The following is a 16,702-nucleotide window of genomic DNA, read 5'->3' as shown; positions in this document are numbered from 1 at the left end:
CTTTGCAAGGTAGTTCCAGTTTCTCTTAATGGTGCTTTGATGACTTTCCAAAAGCTTCAATGCTACCGATTCTGTTTCTTTACTATGTTTGAAGCTTTGTCACTTTTCCATACATTTCAAATGAACCTGGGAGACGGCATGTTTCAACAATTTTTCCACAATTTTCTTCCAATCCTGCATGCCTGTTGTGATGGATGAATGCTCAGCACGGCCTTTTTCTGAGTAGAAGTGACGGCAGGGAAAGCAGGACACAGCACCTTGTTGAACAGCATATTCAACCCAAGGGAATTTGTTGGAGTAGAAAACTGAAAAAGAACGACCATTTTTTTCCAGTTATTCTCTTTGGAAAACCAGTCAGATGTGGCTGATTTGGCCCGATACTTTTTTCTCCGAGATCTGTAACATTTCTGTTTCTTACAACATCTTCAATAGAATGCGTGCTGAGAGAACCTATGCTCACTGCTTCCAAAGGTTTGAGGTCGTCTTGCTGTACTTGCATTGATACGACATCGAGAGGCGAGCAAAGCAGTGGTGGCTGGGTTCAACCTGGGGCACTTATAATAATATCCTGTTGTGAATCATCCACAGGTAGCTCAACAGTCGCTTTCACAAAAAACTTCCTTGCGTCCATTTTAGCTTTACTTTAGATGAGATCCATCAAATCGTTATACTTCCAAGTTAAAACTTGAATTACAGAGTCCCCACACTAATGGGAAAATGACAGGATGGAGAGGGCATTATAGTCTGCAGCTAACTGTTAATCTGATTTGAAAAAGGATGCAGACAATCACATCAATCTATGCAAATACCACGATATCTGCCGTGGTTGGAAGAAGACATCCATGCACTTGGGTTCCGTTTCGCTTTGTTACTTATGGGATATTTTTTTATCTTAATTGTAAAAACAAACAAAGGAGGGTATATTGCCCCCCCCCCCACATGCCCCACCCAAAATCGGCTGGTGCTCTTGGTTACTGATGCTGGCCTGCCACTGTTGCCCTTGCTCTGGTTGTGCACTGAACCCTTGTGCTCAAAATGTTTCACAATACATTGAATGGCATAATTTGTGGGTCCATCACGTGTACTGAGGTCATATTCCTGGCAGAACCTCCGGTTGGTGTGTACATATGATTTAGTCTCATACCACAGAGCCACCATTTTTGTCTTCTGCCTCAATGTCAATGGCATAGTTGAGCTACGGAGCTAGAAATCCCAGGGAACAAATACCATGGTAACACCACCAAACCCTGAAGAGGAAAACGGTAGAGGTCAAAAAACAAAGAAATGGCAGGAAGTCAAAGTTGTATCAATCTTTTTGAAACACCCTGGTATACAATAACACACGAAGAGGAAGATCAAAATAAAAATTCAAAATGGAAAGCCGTTTGTATTCCGACGTCTTCTTCTTCAGATTTATTCAGGGACAGACGCACACGGAGATTGAAACAGAGCTCCAATCAGCCAATCAATTAATCCGTCTTTGTAATTGGGTACTTGATACATCATAATAAATAAGCAAAAGAGACATGAAAAATTTTCTAAATACATTTTCTAAATAACAAGGGATGCCATTTATAGTGTCAGGAAGAAAAGTCCCAAAATATTTTTCAATTTTGCTCCTGACAATCCAGAGTTTTTAACCTCAATGCGAAGTTAACTGCATTTTCTTTGTGATGTAATACTTCGAAGTCAAACATCTTTAAACTCACAGAGAGATGAAAGTTAACATGTAAGGTCGCATTTATCTCCTCTTGCCAAAAATATAATCATTTGTCCATTTCATGTTTCATCTAAGGATGTTTTTCTAGTTTTCTTTTTACGTGGCGTTTGTCCATGGTGCAAAAATCCCTGGGGGAGGGGCAGGGGGAAATGAAGTAACTATAACCATCATCGTATGACCCTCAGTGCACCTGACAAGTTTTCTGAGATTTGATAAGTAATGACCTGATGCATCTCAGTCAGACAGACAGACTCCAATTAATTGTATATTTTATAATTATGAGGTCTTCTTGGATCCCCTTTTCCCTGTTCAAGAACATGACAAAGTTGTTTGCTGTCTTCATGGAACGAGACTAAGAAGCCTTTGTTCTAATCACAGACTCTCATTAACTTTGTGTTGAAATTTTATTCGATTTTTAGTGAACATTATTGTAAATAAAGTTTGCATTATATTTTGTGAATTGTTACTGTAATTACATGACGAAGATAGATTTCCTCTTAAATATCTTTCAACCAATAAGAAAGAACTGTTTTTTAGTCCAAAATATATATCAAACTAGAAGGGTACTCGGTCGAGCGCATACCTCCGCCACACTGTGCCTGATCCACAAGAACATATAGGGTCCAATACATTTTCAAAATATCATGTCAAATATCGTTTTTGGCCTGATCTCTCAATGGTGAAGAATTACTTTTAACATTAAATAATTATCGTATCCAGATCTGGATTCAGATCTCCACCAATATCGAATCAATTCATCCGTGTAACGAACCCAGGATGTACACCAAGTTTCGTCCGAATCCGTCCAAAACTTTTTGAGATATCATTCTATATATCGGTTTAGCCCTATCTCTCAATGGTAAAGAATCACTTAAAAAATTATCATATCTAGATCTGGATCCAGATCTCCACCAAAATCTAATCAGTTTGTCCTTGTCACACACTCAACCTGTTAACAAAATTCCATCTGGATCTGTCCGCAACTTTTTGAGTCATCGTGCACACAAACAGACAAAGAAGAAAATGATGTCATGCAGAACACGGCACTTGCAAAATCCACCCTCCTCTCCAAAGGTTACCATGGATACAAGAAATTGTCAATTTCATTAAGATAAAACTTGACAATCTTAACCAAAGTCAATCGGATGAAAATTGATTATTTTTCAGATTGAAATAGATGATTTCAGAAGTTTGACCTTGAGTTGACCTTTGACCTTTTGACCTAAAAATATAGGTTTCCCAATTCAGCGATGGACTATGCAAATACTGTTCAACTTTCAAATTAATCAGATCTAAATTTACGATTGTTCAGTTGAAAATTGATGATTTTAGAAGTTTGACCTTGAGTTGACCTTTAACCCTTTGATCTCAAAATTACTTGGTTTCCCAATTCAGTAATGCACTCAATAATTGCTGTTTAATTTTCAAGTCAATCAGATGAAAAATAACCGTTAGAAATTTGACCTCAAAATGACCTTTAACCTTTGACCTCAAAATCAATAGGCTTCTTAGTTGAGACTGCCTCTACAACTTGGTGATGTTTCCTGAAGATTGGTTTAAAATTGTGACCTGTAGGTCACAAACAAAAAATTCACAAACAGACAGACAGGCAGACAATAACAAAATCGACGAACCAAGATACTTCCGCCATCGTATACTTCCGCAATGTACTATATAACCAAAAACCTTCGATTTTGCAAGTAACAAACAGGCAAACAGATAAAAAGGGGTGAAAACATAATCTCCTTCACCTTTGGTGGCGGAAGTAATAACACATTCACATGTATTCATTATCGTTCATATCATCGTCACACGTGACCCCACTTCCGCCAAAAGTCTAACATAACAAAATTTACATCATCCGTAGGTTGAAATGTAGAAGTTTGGCAATTACACAATACATTATATAATGAACTCCAGACTCTCCCTGTGGGTGTTTTTGACCATCTTGTGAACTTAGACAAGTTGTACCTGAACAAAAACCAGCTCAAGTTTCTCCCACTTGTACAACACACTGAACGGAGGATTTTCTCTTTTCTTATATTGCTTTTTACTGCCACAATAACTTAGTAGTTTGTGAAGTTAGTGAAGCACACTTATGTGGTCACACATCGTTTTTCCAGTTTTAAAAGAAAATTAGAGTTGGTATCAGGTAAGTTAAACTCAGAAAAGGCATATTAATAAAGGAAAATATATTGTCAAAGAAAAGTATATACCAACCAGAGAGATAATATTTTTTTTTATAAATTGACTCTCGAAGCAAACTCCTGATTTGAATGATCACTCATTAACACAGTATTAATTCATGTATGTAATCTACTGATTTTATATTTATTTATATTGTAAGTTTCAGGATTGTTTGCATAGAGTAAAGATCTGTGAACATCTCCCACAAGGAGAGACTGGAGCTGGTAATTATTGTTCAACCAGAGGGTTTCCAAATTTATTAGTTGGTCAAATATGCCAGCAGGGAGAGTTTTATCAGATCAATGCTGATAATAACAATAATTATTATGTTATTTTGAGATCAACACAAAGCAAATAATGAACAGTAAAGGCCATTTCACCAACCATGTCGATGCTGTCTCCACATCTCAGCAGCTTATGTAATGCAGGCAGGGTAGTTTGGCCATAGTACCAACACACTATGACCAGTGTTGTAGTCGAGTCCACCTGGTCCGGGTCTGAGTCCGAGTCCTTGGCATTCTGAGTCCTGTGCTGAAAGTGTATTGTAAAGTCGCAAAAAATAACGAATTTATTTGTGCTTATGTATTGTGGAAATTAAGACAATAAAATATCAAAACCGACTAACAGTGAAACTTGTTACTTGCACAAAGATTTAATTGCATATTATGATCGACTTGAAATTTGAGTAGGGTTTGCACATTGGGTCACTGAAGCCATTGCTTTTGAGGTCAAAAGGTCAAGGTCACCTAAAATCGTCAATTTCTTTGTGTTTTTTTTTAAAGCTGTTTTTGTCATGTTTAGCATACCAAAGAAGTCCAAATACAAAACGGACATAGCCGCCCTTTGCATTTTCAGATGCTTTCTCATTAGCCCATCCTCCACTCAGCAGAAACGGGGTTGTGTGTGTGTGTGTGTGTGTGTATGTGTGTGTGTGTGTGTGTGTGTGTGTGTGTGTGTGTGTGTGTGTGTGTGTGTGTGTGTGTGTGTGTGTGTTTTTCCGTGCCGTAACTTTTTGCCATTTGAGCTTTTGTCATCAAATTTTCAACAAAGCTTGATGATGAGAATATGGAGAAGACAAATTAATAATTTGGTCAAAAGGTCAAAGGGAGTTGCAGAAAACCATCAATTTTCAATTCATCCTCGGAATTTTTGCAAAGAAATTTGCTCTCATGAACCAATTTATCACATTTCGTCTTCAGTTGTCCTACTCTTCCTCCCACCCATGATACACTGAAGTTTGTGGCGAGGCAGTTTTCCTGAAAAAAATTGTATTCGCCTCATGGAAGGCAAATCCAACTGAAGGCAATCTCAGTTCCTTCCACAAAGCTTGCAACAAGTGTGTGTCTACCCTCAGGAGAGCCAGGAAACAACATCTTTCTAATCTCAAGTCTGAACTCTCAAAACTGTCTCACTCCTCCAAATCTTTGGGGCATCTAGTTAAGTCGGTTTCTGGTGAATGTTCCCCCTCCATCTCCTCCCTTACCTCAAATGGCTGCACAGCTGACACTGCATGCAAAAAGTCTGAATGCCTAAACTCAGTTTTTTTTCTCCACCATTCTCAGATGGTAGAGAACAGCAGTTTTGAAGAACTGGAGGGAGGAGTGGAATTGAAGAGAGTGTGGGAGTATGTTCCAAAGACAGGGAAAAAGAGGAATGAAAGCGTGAAGGTGAGCAGTGATTCGTGATTTTGGTAGTTTTACCAAAGGGGGGTTGTTGGCGGACCTTGAGCGCCTTGCATAAATATGGTGAGGACAAATCGTAGAGACAGCAAGGGGGGGGGCGAGACTGAAGAGAAGATGGTAGAAGACAGAAAGACCACCGACCTGCCTTCGGTGAGAGAGTGAGAGGCCCAAAGACTCAACCTCATCGCGGGAGATGCCAATGATCCGAAATGCCTTGGTTTCCACAGTATGAAGCCGAAAAAGGTGGGAGGCAGGAGTACCAGCCCAGAGGGGAGAGCAGTACTCCAACAGGGTGCAGACGAAAGCTTTGTATGTGTTCAGGAGCTCAGGTGGACTGAGGAATGTTATTACAAAACAATAGTAATAATAATAATACCTCCCACATCCCCCTGGGGGTTTTTTTTCCAGCTTGACCAAACACCGTATTAATGTGTAAAACAGCTTATCATGCTGTTTTTCCAAGTCTACTTCAAATAATGAATATCTGCAAGGCAGCTTATCATAACAGATATCCTCAAGCAGGAGAATCATCCACTTTGAGGCTTCACAGTCATCTTCATTGCTGATTGGCGGCAGATTTTCCCTACAAATCGTATCACAATGCCGAAAGAGCTTTTGCTTGTCGGACAAGCTAGAAGGACATAAACTCACCATAAATATGCGCGTAGCCCTTGCAACAGAAGAAGGAGAATGTATCAACTAGGAATTTGCTGTGTACCTTCTTGACGTTGGGGAAGGCAAGATTCCATACGAGTGGGAATGTGGTGACTTCCACATGCACATCGATGAGTAGCCAACACTTCCTGCCAGTATCATGGTCGACCTCGACAAATGGGTGTTCCTCAATATACCTGGCAACAACCACAAAATGCAAGTGGCTATTTCACCCTTCAAAATCTGAGCTCCTTGGACTTTCGGCTCCCCCACCCTGAGCTCCCTGGAGAAAAATCTGGCTGCTCGAGGAGATGGAGGTTTGAATTGTGGACAGTAAACCAGATGTTCGGTTATATGGAAGTTTGTGTCGCAGCTGGTAAACTGGATGCTCAGTTATATGTCGATTTGTATCATGGCTGGGAAACCGGCTGCTCTGTTATACGGAGGTTTGTATAGCGGCTGGTAAACCGGCCACTCTGTTATACGGAGGTTTGTATAGCGGCTGGTAAACCGGCTGCTCTGTTATACGGAGGTTTGTATAGCGGCTGGTAAACCGGCTGCTCTGTTATACGGAGGTTTGTATAGCGGCTGGTAAACCGGCCACTCAGTGATATGGAGGTTTGTATCGTGGCTGGTAAACTGGCTGCTCGGGTATATGGAGGTTTGTATCACGGCCGGTAAACTGGCCGCTCGTTATATGAAGGTTTGTATAGCGACTGGTAAACCGGCCATTCTGTTGTATGAAGGTTTGTCGAGCGACTGGTAAACTGGCCGCTCGGGTATATGGAGGTTTGTATAGCGGCTGGTAAAGGGGCTGCTCGGGTATATGAAGGTTTGTATAGCGACTGGTAAACCGGCCGCTCGGGTATATGGAGGTTTGTATAGCGGCTGGTAAACCGGCCGCTGTCTTATACGGAGGTTTGTACAACGGCTGGTAAACCGGTCGCTCTCTTATACGGAGGTTTGCACAACGGCTGGTAAACCGGCCGCTCTGTTATACGGAGGTTTGTATAGCGGCTGGTAAACCGGCTGCTCTGTTATACGGAGGTTTGTATAGCGGCTGGTAAACCGGCCACTCAGTGATATGGAGGTTTGTATCGTGGCTGGTAAACTGGCTGCTCGGGTATATGGAGGTTTGTATCACGGCCGGTAAACTGGCCGCTCGTTATATGAAGGTTTGTATAGCGACTGGTAAACCGGCCATTCTGTTGTATGAAGGTTTGTCGAGCGACTGGTAAACTGGCCGCTCGGGTATATGGAGGTTTGTATAGCGGCTGGTAAACCGGCTGCTCTCTTATACGGAGGTTTGTACAACGGCTGGTAAACCGGCCGCTCTCTTATACGGAGGTTTGTACAACGGCTGGTAAACTGGCCGCTCGGGTATATGGAGGTTTGTATAGCGGCTGGTAAACCGGCCGCTCTCTTATACGGAGGTTTGTACAACGGCTGGTAAACCGGCCACTCTCTTATACGGAGGTTTGCACAACGGCTGGTAAACCGGCTGCTCTGTTATACGGAGGTTTGTATAGCGGCTGGTAAACCGGCCACTCAGTGATATGGAGGTTTGTATCGTGGCTGGTAAACTGGCTGCTCGGGTATATGGAGGTTTGTATAGCGGCTGGTAAACCGACCACTCTGTTATATGAAGGTTTGTCGAGCGACTGGTAAAGGGGCTGCTCGGGTATATGAAGGTTTGTATAGCGACTGGTAAACCGGCCGCTCGGGTATATGGAGGTTTGTATAGCGGCTGGTAAACCGGCCGCTCTCTTATACGGAGGTTTGTACAACGGCTGGTAAACCGGCCGCTCTCTTATACGGAGGTTTGTACAACGGCTGGTAAACCGGCCACTCTCTTATACGGAGGTTTGCACAACGGCTGGTAAACCGGCCGCTCTGTTATACGGAGGTTTGTACAACGGCTGGTAAACTGGGTGCTCGGTTATGTGGAGGTTTGTATAGTGGGTGGTCAACTGTCTGCTCTGTTATATGAAGGGTTGTATAGTGGCTGGTAAACCGGCCGCTCGGGTTATGGAGGTTTGTACAACGGCTGGTAAACCGGCCGCTCAGGTATATGGAGGCTTGTATAACGGCTGGTAAACTGGCCGCTCTGTTATATGGAGGTTTGTATAGCGGCTGGTAAACCGGCCGCTCGGGTTATGGAGGTTTGCATAGTGGCTGGTAAACTGGCCGCTCTGTTATATGGAGGTTTGTATAGTGACTGGTAAACCGGCTGCTCGGTTCAGGATTATTATCATAGTTGGTTCGGCTACGATGCTTTTGACTTCACTGTAAAAAGATCGAGGATTTTTCATGTTTTTTTTCTTTTTTAACCTTGGGAGAACGCCATCTAAAATGGTACTGTTTCGCAACTTGTGTCATTCCACGTAATTTATCATTATCATTATGTTACGTTGTAATCATCATTTTGCACCATTATAATTATCCTTATCATTATTATTGTCATTATCATTATCATAATGTACCATTATCATGAAGTATCATTTCATTTCAATACGACGTAATTAATATACATCCTCATGTTCTGTGCGGACAAAAAACAGACAGACAAACAAATGATCCCAGGTGCAATTCAGTCTCCTCTGGCAAGGGTAACAACAATGACAACGACATCAACAATGACACAATTATAATATTAATTGGAACAGCACTCGGTTCCACGCATTCCTCCACCAGATTAAACGGTTTACGTATTGTATCCTACTTACTGGCCAGATCTGCATCCGGATCTTCACCAAAATCTAATCAATTTGTCCTTCTCACTCAACCAACCTGTCCACCAAGTTTCGTCTGAATCCATCCATAACTTTTTTTAGATATCCTGCTCAAAGACAAGCAAACAGAGAGACAGACAGACAGACAGCCGTGAAAACAGAACCTACAGTTAAGCCCAAAATTATTCATACCCTTACCAAATTTGGAGTATTTTGAATCGTGTTATTTGAAGAATGAGTTTCTTCTGGCTGAAGTTACATAAGAATGTGACAAACAGCTGAAAGAATCACTGCAAGAGACATTTCAAGAAATACATTGTTTCGGGGGTATTTTATTGATAGTTTTACAAAAAATGTCATCCCCAGAATTATTCATACCCTTGCTTAAGGGGGCTGTCACACCTTGACGATTTAGCCAGCGTATGCCGACGTATGAAAAATTTGTCTAAAACGCTGGCACACGTCGAATACGTTATGGGTAAGTTTTGTATACATTAAGAGCACGCTGAAGCACGCTGGCATACGTCGTAGTACACCGAGCTCATCGACAAATTTTAACATGCTCAATTTTTCGACGTATGCCAGCGTATGACTCACACGTTCCGCATACGCTGGCCATAAGTTGTAGGCATGTTACGCGATCGTTGACACACGTTACTTGTAAGTTACTCATAAGTCGAAACACGTCGAGGTAATGTTTAGCGTACCCGAAACTTATTTCTAACCTATGAGTAACGTGCTTTGAACCTATGAGTAACGTATCTCCAACACATATTGACGTATGTAGACGTATTTGACGTCTTCCAGACGACCACAGAACTTACTGAACGTGTTTCTATTTCTCGATTTCTAGTGCGGTTATGATTTAAATCGTTGAGCGGCAGCCTTTTATTTATATTATATTATAACCGCACTAGAAATCGAAGTGTCGACATCACCGTCATGCCGAAGAAAAAAAAAAACAAAAAAACAAAAACATGGAGTGTGGAACACTGATGGGTTTCTCCTGTGTGAACCCCATTTTTATATACCAATTCTCCTAAACACTGCCAATACGCCATTATACAGTAGCTGTAAGTTAGAAACACGTTCAGTAAGTTCTGTGGTCGGCCAGAAGACGTCAAATATGTCTACATACGTCAATATGCGTTTGAGATACGTCACTCATAGGTTCAAAGCATGTTACTCATAGGTTAGAAATAAGTTTCGGGTACGCTAAACATTACCTCGACGTGTTTCGACTTGTGAGTAACTTACAAGTAACGTGTGTCGACGTGTATCAACAATCGCATAACGTGCCTACAACTTATGGCCAGCGTATGCGGAACGTGTGAGTCGTACGCTGGCATACGTCAATATTTTGAGCATGCTTAAAATTTGTCGACGAACTCGGCGAACTACGACGTATGCCAGCGTGCTTCAGCATGCTCTTAACGTATACAAAACTTACCCATTATGTATTCGACGTGTGCTAACGTTTTAGACAAATTTTTCATATGTTGGCATACGCTGGCTAAAACGTCAAGGTGTGACAGGGCATGACGGTGATGTTGACACTTCGATTTCTAGTGCGGTTATGATTTGAATCGTTGAGCGGCAGCCTTTTAATAGGCTATGCTACGTGATTGTCAGCGATACGCTGCCGCGCGCAATGCATACGTTAGACTATCATTGGGCATACAATTTGAACGCCGCCAACACGCTAAGCATTCGTTGGTATAAGTTATCTATAAGTTATCGAAACGTTCTGTGTACGTTACTAATACGTTATGCATACGTCCAACTCATGAATACGCCAAAAACTGGAAAAAAAACGTCAATAGTTCAGCGTACGCCAACGTTTTACATACATTTTTATATGTTGCCATATGCTGGCTAAAACGTCAAGGTGTGACAGCCCCTTTAGATCAGTTCAAAGTCACATTCAGTAATCAATGGAAAAGCCTCTGTTTATGATCACAGCCTCCAAACGGTTTTATACTTGCTCACAAGGTTTTTGCATGTCTCTACAGGTATTTTGGCCCACTCCTCCTTCGCGAAGGTCTCCAGGTCTTTGAGGTTGGAAGGCTTCCTTGCCATCACTCTGGTCTTGAGCTCCCTCCACAGATTATCGATTGGGTTGAGGTCTGGACTTTGGCTTGGCCACTCTAGAACGTCTACATCATTATCCCAGAACCATTTCTTGACTGACTTTGCGGTGTGTTTTGGATCGTTGTCCTGCTGATACGTCCAATGCTCCCCGAGGTGAAGTTTCTCTGCGGACTGTTTGATGTTTTCCTCAAGGATCTTGATGTACTGCTCCTTTTTCATGATGCCATCCACTTTAACGAGATTGCCGGGCCCACTGGCTGAGAAACATCCCCAAAGCATTATGCTCCCACGTCCATGCTTGATGATATATGTATATATATATATATATATATATATATATATATATATATATATATATATATATATATATATATATATATATATATATATATATATATATATATATATATATATATATATATATATATATATATATATATATATATATATATATAGCGAACGTAGTGAGCTTCATACTTAACTCGTGCACATGAGAGAATAGGAAACGACAACAACAACAACACAATATACTGGCAATTTGGAATCCATGTCATTGGCTATGACCCTTTTGCTTCCGGTTTTTTTTTGCTTCTGGTTTTTTTTTGTTACCGGTTTTTGTCATGGGGAATGATGCATGCCGGGAGATACAGGCATTGTCAGAGACATGAAAGACCCAAATATCAGACAAGGTGTATATTTCCTCCACTGATTTTAATAAAGATATCTCCCACATCATCAAAAAATAATTTTTAATCGTGATTTACATTAATTGATCGCTGATCCCGAATCCAGGCCGAAGTAACCGGAAATTGGGTATACAGTTGTGAATAAGTTATAGGTAAAGTCATAAGCGAATGTAAGAATAATACTACGTTCGCTTCGAGTATTAATTTTTTTAGATGAGATCCTGTTCTAGGCGGTGTAGTTGTCGTTGTGAAGGTAATGTTGAGGATTTTTTTATTAAGATGAGATCCTGTTCTCGGTGGTGTAGTTGTTGTTGTGAAGGTAATGTTGAGGATTTTTTTTTATTAAGATGAGATCCTGTTCTCGGCGGTGTAGTTGTCATTGTGAAGGTAATGTTGAGGATTTATTTTTTTTAGATGAGATCCTGTTCTAGGCGGTGTAGTTGTCGTTGTGAAGGTAATGTTGAGGATTTATTTTTTTTTAGATGAGATCCTGTTCTAGGTGGTGTAGTTGTCGTTGTGAAGGTAATGTTGAGGTAATATTAATTTTTTTAGATGAGATCGTGTTCTAGGCGGTGTAGTTGTCGTTGTGAAGGTAATTTTGAGGATTTATTTTATTAAGATGAGATCCTGTTCTAGGTGGTGTAGTTGTTGTTGTGAAGGTAATTTTGAGGTAATATTAATTTTTTTAGATGAGATCCTGTTCTAGGCGGTGTAGTTGTCGTTGTGAAGGTAATGTTGAGGATTTTTTTTCAGATGAGATACTTTTCTCGTCGGTGTAGTTGTTGTTGTGAAGGTAATGTTGAGGTTATGATTATTTTTGTAGATGAGATCCTGTTCTGGGCGATGTAGTTGTTGTGAAGGTAATGTTGAGGTCATATTATTTTTTTGGATGAGATCCTGTTCTAGGGGTGTAGTTGTCGTTGTGAAGGTAATGTTGAAGGAATTTTTTTTTTTCAGATGAGATCCTTTTCTCGGCAGTGTAGTCGTTGTTGTGAAGGTAATGTTTAGGTAATGTTTATTTTTGCAGATGAGATCCTGTTCTCGGCGGTGTAGTTGTTGTTGTTAAGGTAATATTTATTTTTTCATAGTAAAAAGACTTTAATTTGATATATGTAAGAAGAATTCTACGTTCGCTTCGAGGCTTTGCCTATTCCATATTAGCGAATGCAGTGAGCTTCATACTTAACGCGTGCACATGAGAGAATAGGAAACAACAACAACACAATACCCCTGGCAATTTGGAATCCGTATTGTTGGCTATGACCCTTTTGCTTCCTTTTTTTTAACGCTGTGCGGTGTATAAACACGATTGGGTTTTATTTCTGTCTTGTGAATATTACTTAACGCGTGCACATGAGAGAATAGGAAACAACAACACAATACCCAGACAATTTGGAATCCGTGTCGTTGACTATGACTCTTTTGCTTCCGGTTCTTTTTTGCTTCCGGTTTTTGTCATGGGGAATGATGCATTCCGGGAGATAAAGGCATCATCGGAGACATGAAAGACCCAAATATCAGACAAAGTGTATATTTCCAAAACTGATTTTAATAAAGATATCTCCCGCATCATCAACAAATAATTTTTAATCGTGATTTACATTATTTGATAGCTGATCTGGAATCCAGGCCGAAGTAACCGGAAATTGCAGCATCGAATGTAAGAAGAATTCTACGTTCGCCTCTCGGCTTTGCCTCTTCCATATTATTTATTTATATATTTATATATAGAAGCACATATGCATACATACAGTAAAACTTCCTCGAGCGCGGTTTCATTTGACATGCTGAATTAAATGCGTCAAAACCTCCCCAACGCGAGGGTGTGTTTCGCATTTACACGATCGTGGCTGGTATTTTCCCCAATATATATATATATATATATATATATTATTCTTATTCCTTGTTACTGTACTGCACTTTACCCTTGTCCACAGAAGGTAGGTCTTCTTAGGCTAAAAAGACCCCCTCCCCCACCTACCTCCTTTGTGTGGAAAAGGGTTAATTAACATTTCATTTATACATCCGATGATACAAATCGCCACCTGCCGCCATCGTAATCGCAGTTCGAATTTACATTCTGGATTAATTGTGACAAAAACGGCCGCAGTTTTCCCAAAGATTTTATTATTATTTTCCTTATTACATTACTTAATGACTATTTCATTTCTGTACAACTGCTGCACGTGTATATCAATTTAATTTTAAATGCGTGTGCATATAAATAAACCTGTCGTCATCAAGTGAACTTACAGTTACGTCGATCGTTATAGCTCTCCAAAGACCCAATTTGAACCACCCAGACAAGAACAAGAACAAGAACAAGAAGAAGAAGAAGAAGAAGAAGAAGAAGAAAACAATGACCATGGAGATCAAACTTGATATCCTGAATAAATTATCATCAGTTTCTGCTTCATCTTTGACCAGTCAATATGGCGTGAATGAATGAACCATTAGGGCGGGACGGAAGGCCGAAGATAAATCCCCACACAGAACTTCACAGGGAGTGAAAACAGAAGGCAAAGCAAGTGCTGAAAACACAATTCTTTAGGCCGAATTCAGCAACTACCAGCAGCAAATCATCACCCAAACCTCCAACAATCACCTCACAATACGGTGAGTTATTTTGCAATAATACAGTACTATTATGATAAGAACACTTATTTTAATGTGTCTTTAATTGTGCTGCACCATTCGACACAAAGAAACGTGAAAAAAGGCTGTTTTAGGGTCAGTTTTTGGGAGCCTGGAACACATCCCCAATTTCCCCATGTGTTTAATGATTCCTTCAACACAAGGTTATCCCAGAACGTATCCCTCGTTTTGGAGGAAGTTTTACTCTATGTAAATAAGAACAGAGTTCAATTTGTTCAACCACTTTATTAGCGTGGAACGACAATAATCAAACAAGTATTGAACAGGTTGAAACACCCACAACATCTCAGGCTCCGGGTCAGGCTGCGCATGCGCACTGGCCCAGGGGACCGTCGATATGTAGAATTACCGTAAAGTACAATGTTCTCTATCTCCCTCCGAGTCTTTATTATGTTAATAGATAAAGGCTGAGAAAATATTAAGTTTAATGAATGAACAAAAGTTTATATCGCCCATCGTGTGACTATTCCATGGAGTAGTCCTTGTGCCAGGCAGGCACGCTGGTCGCTCTGGTGGATCGGTGTTGACCTATCGCTGGTGCTGGTGGTGTCACATCGGGCCCCAGTGGGGATGGGGCTCTCAGGGTTTCAGGGGCCGATGGTGGCGTCTGAAGGATCGCGCGCCTCGGTGTGCCTCGTCCTGGTGCTGCTGGCGTGTCTAAAACGGGTGTCGTCTTGCGCCGGGGTGTGCATACTGACGTCAGTGCCGGCGTGGGCCCCGTTGGCGTCGCAGATGTCACGGGTTCGCTGTCGAGGTCAGGCAGTTGCGGTGTTACAACGGGTGCAGGTACAGTGATGCGGGTTGCTAGATCATCATAGATAGACCGGGGTGGCAGCTGGTCATTGCGAACTGGGCTAAACTTGCGCAGGAATTTCCTGTTCCGAAGTGTGACTGCCCGAGCCATCGATCTTGATCACGTATTGGTCGTGTTGGCGTACCTCCACGATACTGCCTGTCTTGTCCCATTTTTTTGGGTGGAATCCTGTCTGGTTCTGTACGCGGACTTGGTCCCCTACAGCAAGTGGCGGAAGGCGTTTGGTGTGTTCTGCCCAGGTGTCGGCTGTGCGGATATGACGTTTGCGGAGGGCCTCCTCCCTCGCTTTCAGGGTCTCATGCCAAGTGTCGTGCGGTCTGTACTTCCCGGGGATAATTGGGATGAAATCGCGTATCGGGCGGCCGAAGACACACATTGCCGGGGAGATCTTCGTGTCAGGGTCAGGCGTGTTACGATATTGTAGTATCGCTCTCTGCACAGCGTCAGTGTCAAGTTCTCCCTGCGGGCTGGTGTTGTCCGTGATAAGTCGTTTCATTGTCTTAACTCCAATCTCCGCGCGACAGTTGCTGTGAGGGAAGGCCACCGATGACAAGCAGTGGTGTACGCCCCATCTGTGCAGGAATGACCTGGTCTCGGTGGAGGTGAACTCCGGTCCCCCATCCGACGCGAGCTCTTCTGGTGTCCCGTACGTCACGAAGGCGCGACGTAAGTGGTTTATGAGTCCGGCGGCGCCACCCGTCGACTTTGAGATGATCGGCCAGTTCGAGTATCTGTCCACTGTCACAAGGTAGTGTGCACCCCTGTGTACAAAGAAGTCCGAGCACACTGCCTGAAAGGGGTAAACGACCGGAATAGGTGGAGTTGGTGGCGCTCCAGGCTGTGATGGTGCCATCCGGTGGCAGTGTTCGCAGTTTTTCCGAGTGGCGCTGATGTCGGCCGACATGCCTGGCCAGAATACAGAGGATTCTGCGCGGGCGGTCATCATTGATACGCCCTGGTGGGCAGCGTGTAGGGCACTCAGCACATCGCCGCGGAGTGAGGGTGGTATGACTACTCGGTCCTTGTATAGGATCACTCCATCTGTCGATGTAATGTTCTCGCGGTACTGGTGATAGTCGCGAATTGTCTCTGGCATCTCGATTTTTGAGTCGGGGATGCCGTTCATTGTCATTCCCTCCAATATGTGCATATCGCCATCGCTGCTGGTGGCTTCCCTGACGCGATCCCATGTTACTGATCGCAATGATTCGAGGCCCGCGGCACACCATGCCAGGTTGTCCTCGACGTCGTCGTCATACTCCGGCTCAGTTTGGCGTAGGAGGGACAGGACGTCGGTGTGCGTGCTTGGTTGGAGGTGGGTCGCTATGGTGGCATTGTCATCTGGAAGGTTCATGAGTGGAGGTCGCGTGGTGCCAACTGGCCTGCGCGACATGGCATCTGCCGCCTTGTTCTTCATTCCCGGGATATGTATGATGCGGAAGCGATAACGCAGGGTCTTCTCCTTGAGGTTCCTGAGGCGG

The 16,702-nt window shown here is 42.4% G+C and overlaps 2 long non-coding RNA genes across 3 annotated transcripts in view; one reads left to right on the top strand and one right to left on the bottom strand.

Annotated features, from left to right (window-relative positions):
• LOC147031875 (uncharacterized) overlaps window positions 1-16,702 on the top strand; it is a 213,392-nt gene that overhangs the window by 47,274 nt on the left and 149,416 nt on the right. Inside the window, exon 3 of one of the 2 annotated variants that reach the window (XR_015054745.1) lies at window positions 10,988-11,358. The exons of the other annotated variant lie outside the window; for it this stretch is intronic. This is a non-coding gene — a long non-coding RNA (uncharacterized LOC147031875). Of the gene's footprint in view, window positions 1-10,987; window positions 11,359-16,702 lie in introns of those variants that run through there. 2 annotated transcript variants of the gene reach the window in all.
• LOC147031876 (uncharacterized) overlaps window positions 1,335-16,702 on the bottom strand; it is a 134,422-nt gene continuing 119,054 nt past the window's right edge. The window contains exons 4-5 of the long non-coding RNA XR_015054742.1: window positions 4,292-4,438; window positions 1,335-1,848 (exon numbers count right to left, since the gene is read on the bottom strand). This is a non-coding gene — a long non-coding RNA (uncharacterized LOC147031876). The remainder of the gene's footprint in view (window positions 1,849-4,291; window positions 4,439-16,702) is intronic.

This window comes from Eptatretus burgeri, chromosome 2, assembly GCF_056783735.1.
Source record: "Eptatretus burgeri isolate ZD-2024b chromosome 2, Ebu_testis_v1, whole genome shotgun sequence".
Lineage (NCBI taxonomy): Eukaryota > Metazoa > Chordata > Myxini > Myxiniformes > Myxinidae > Eptatretus > Eptatretus burgeri.
The sequence above is the reverse complement of the archived record's forward strand: the minus strand, read 5'-3'. Positions and strand labels throughout refer to the sequence as shown.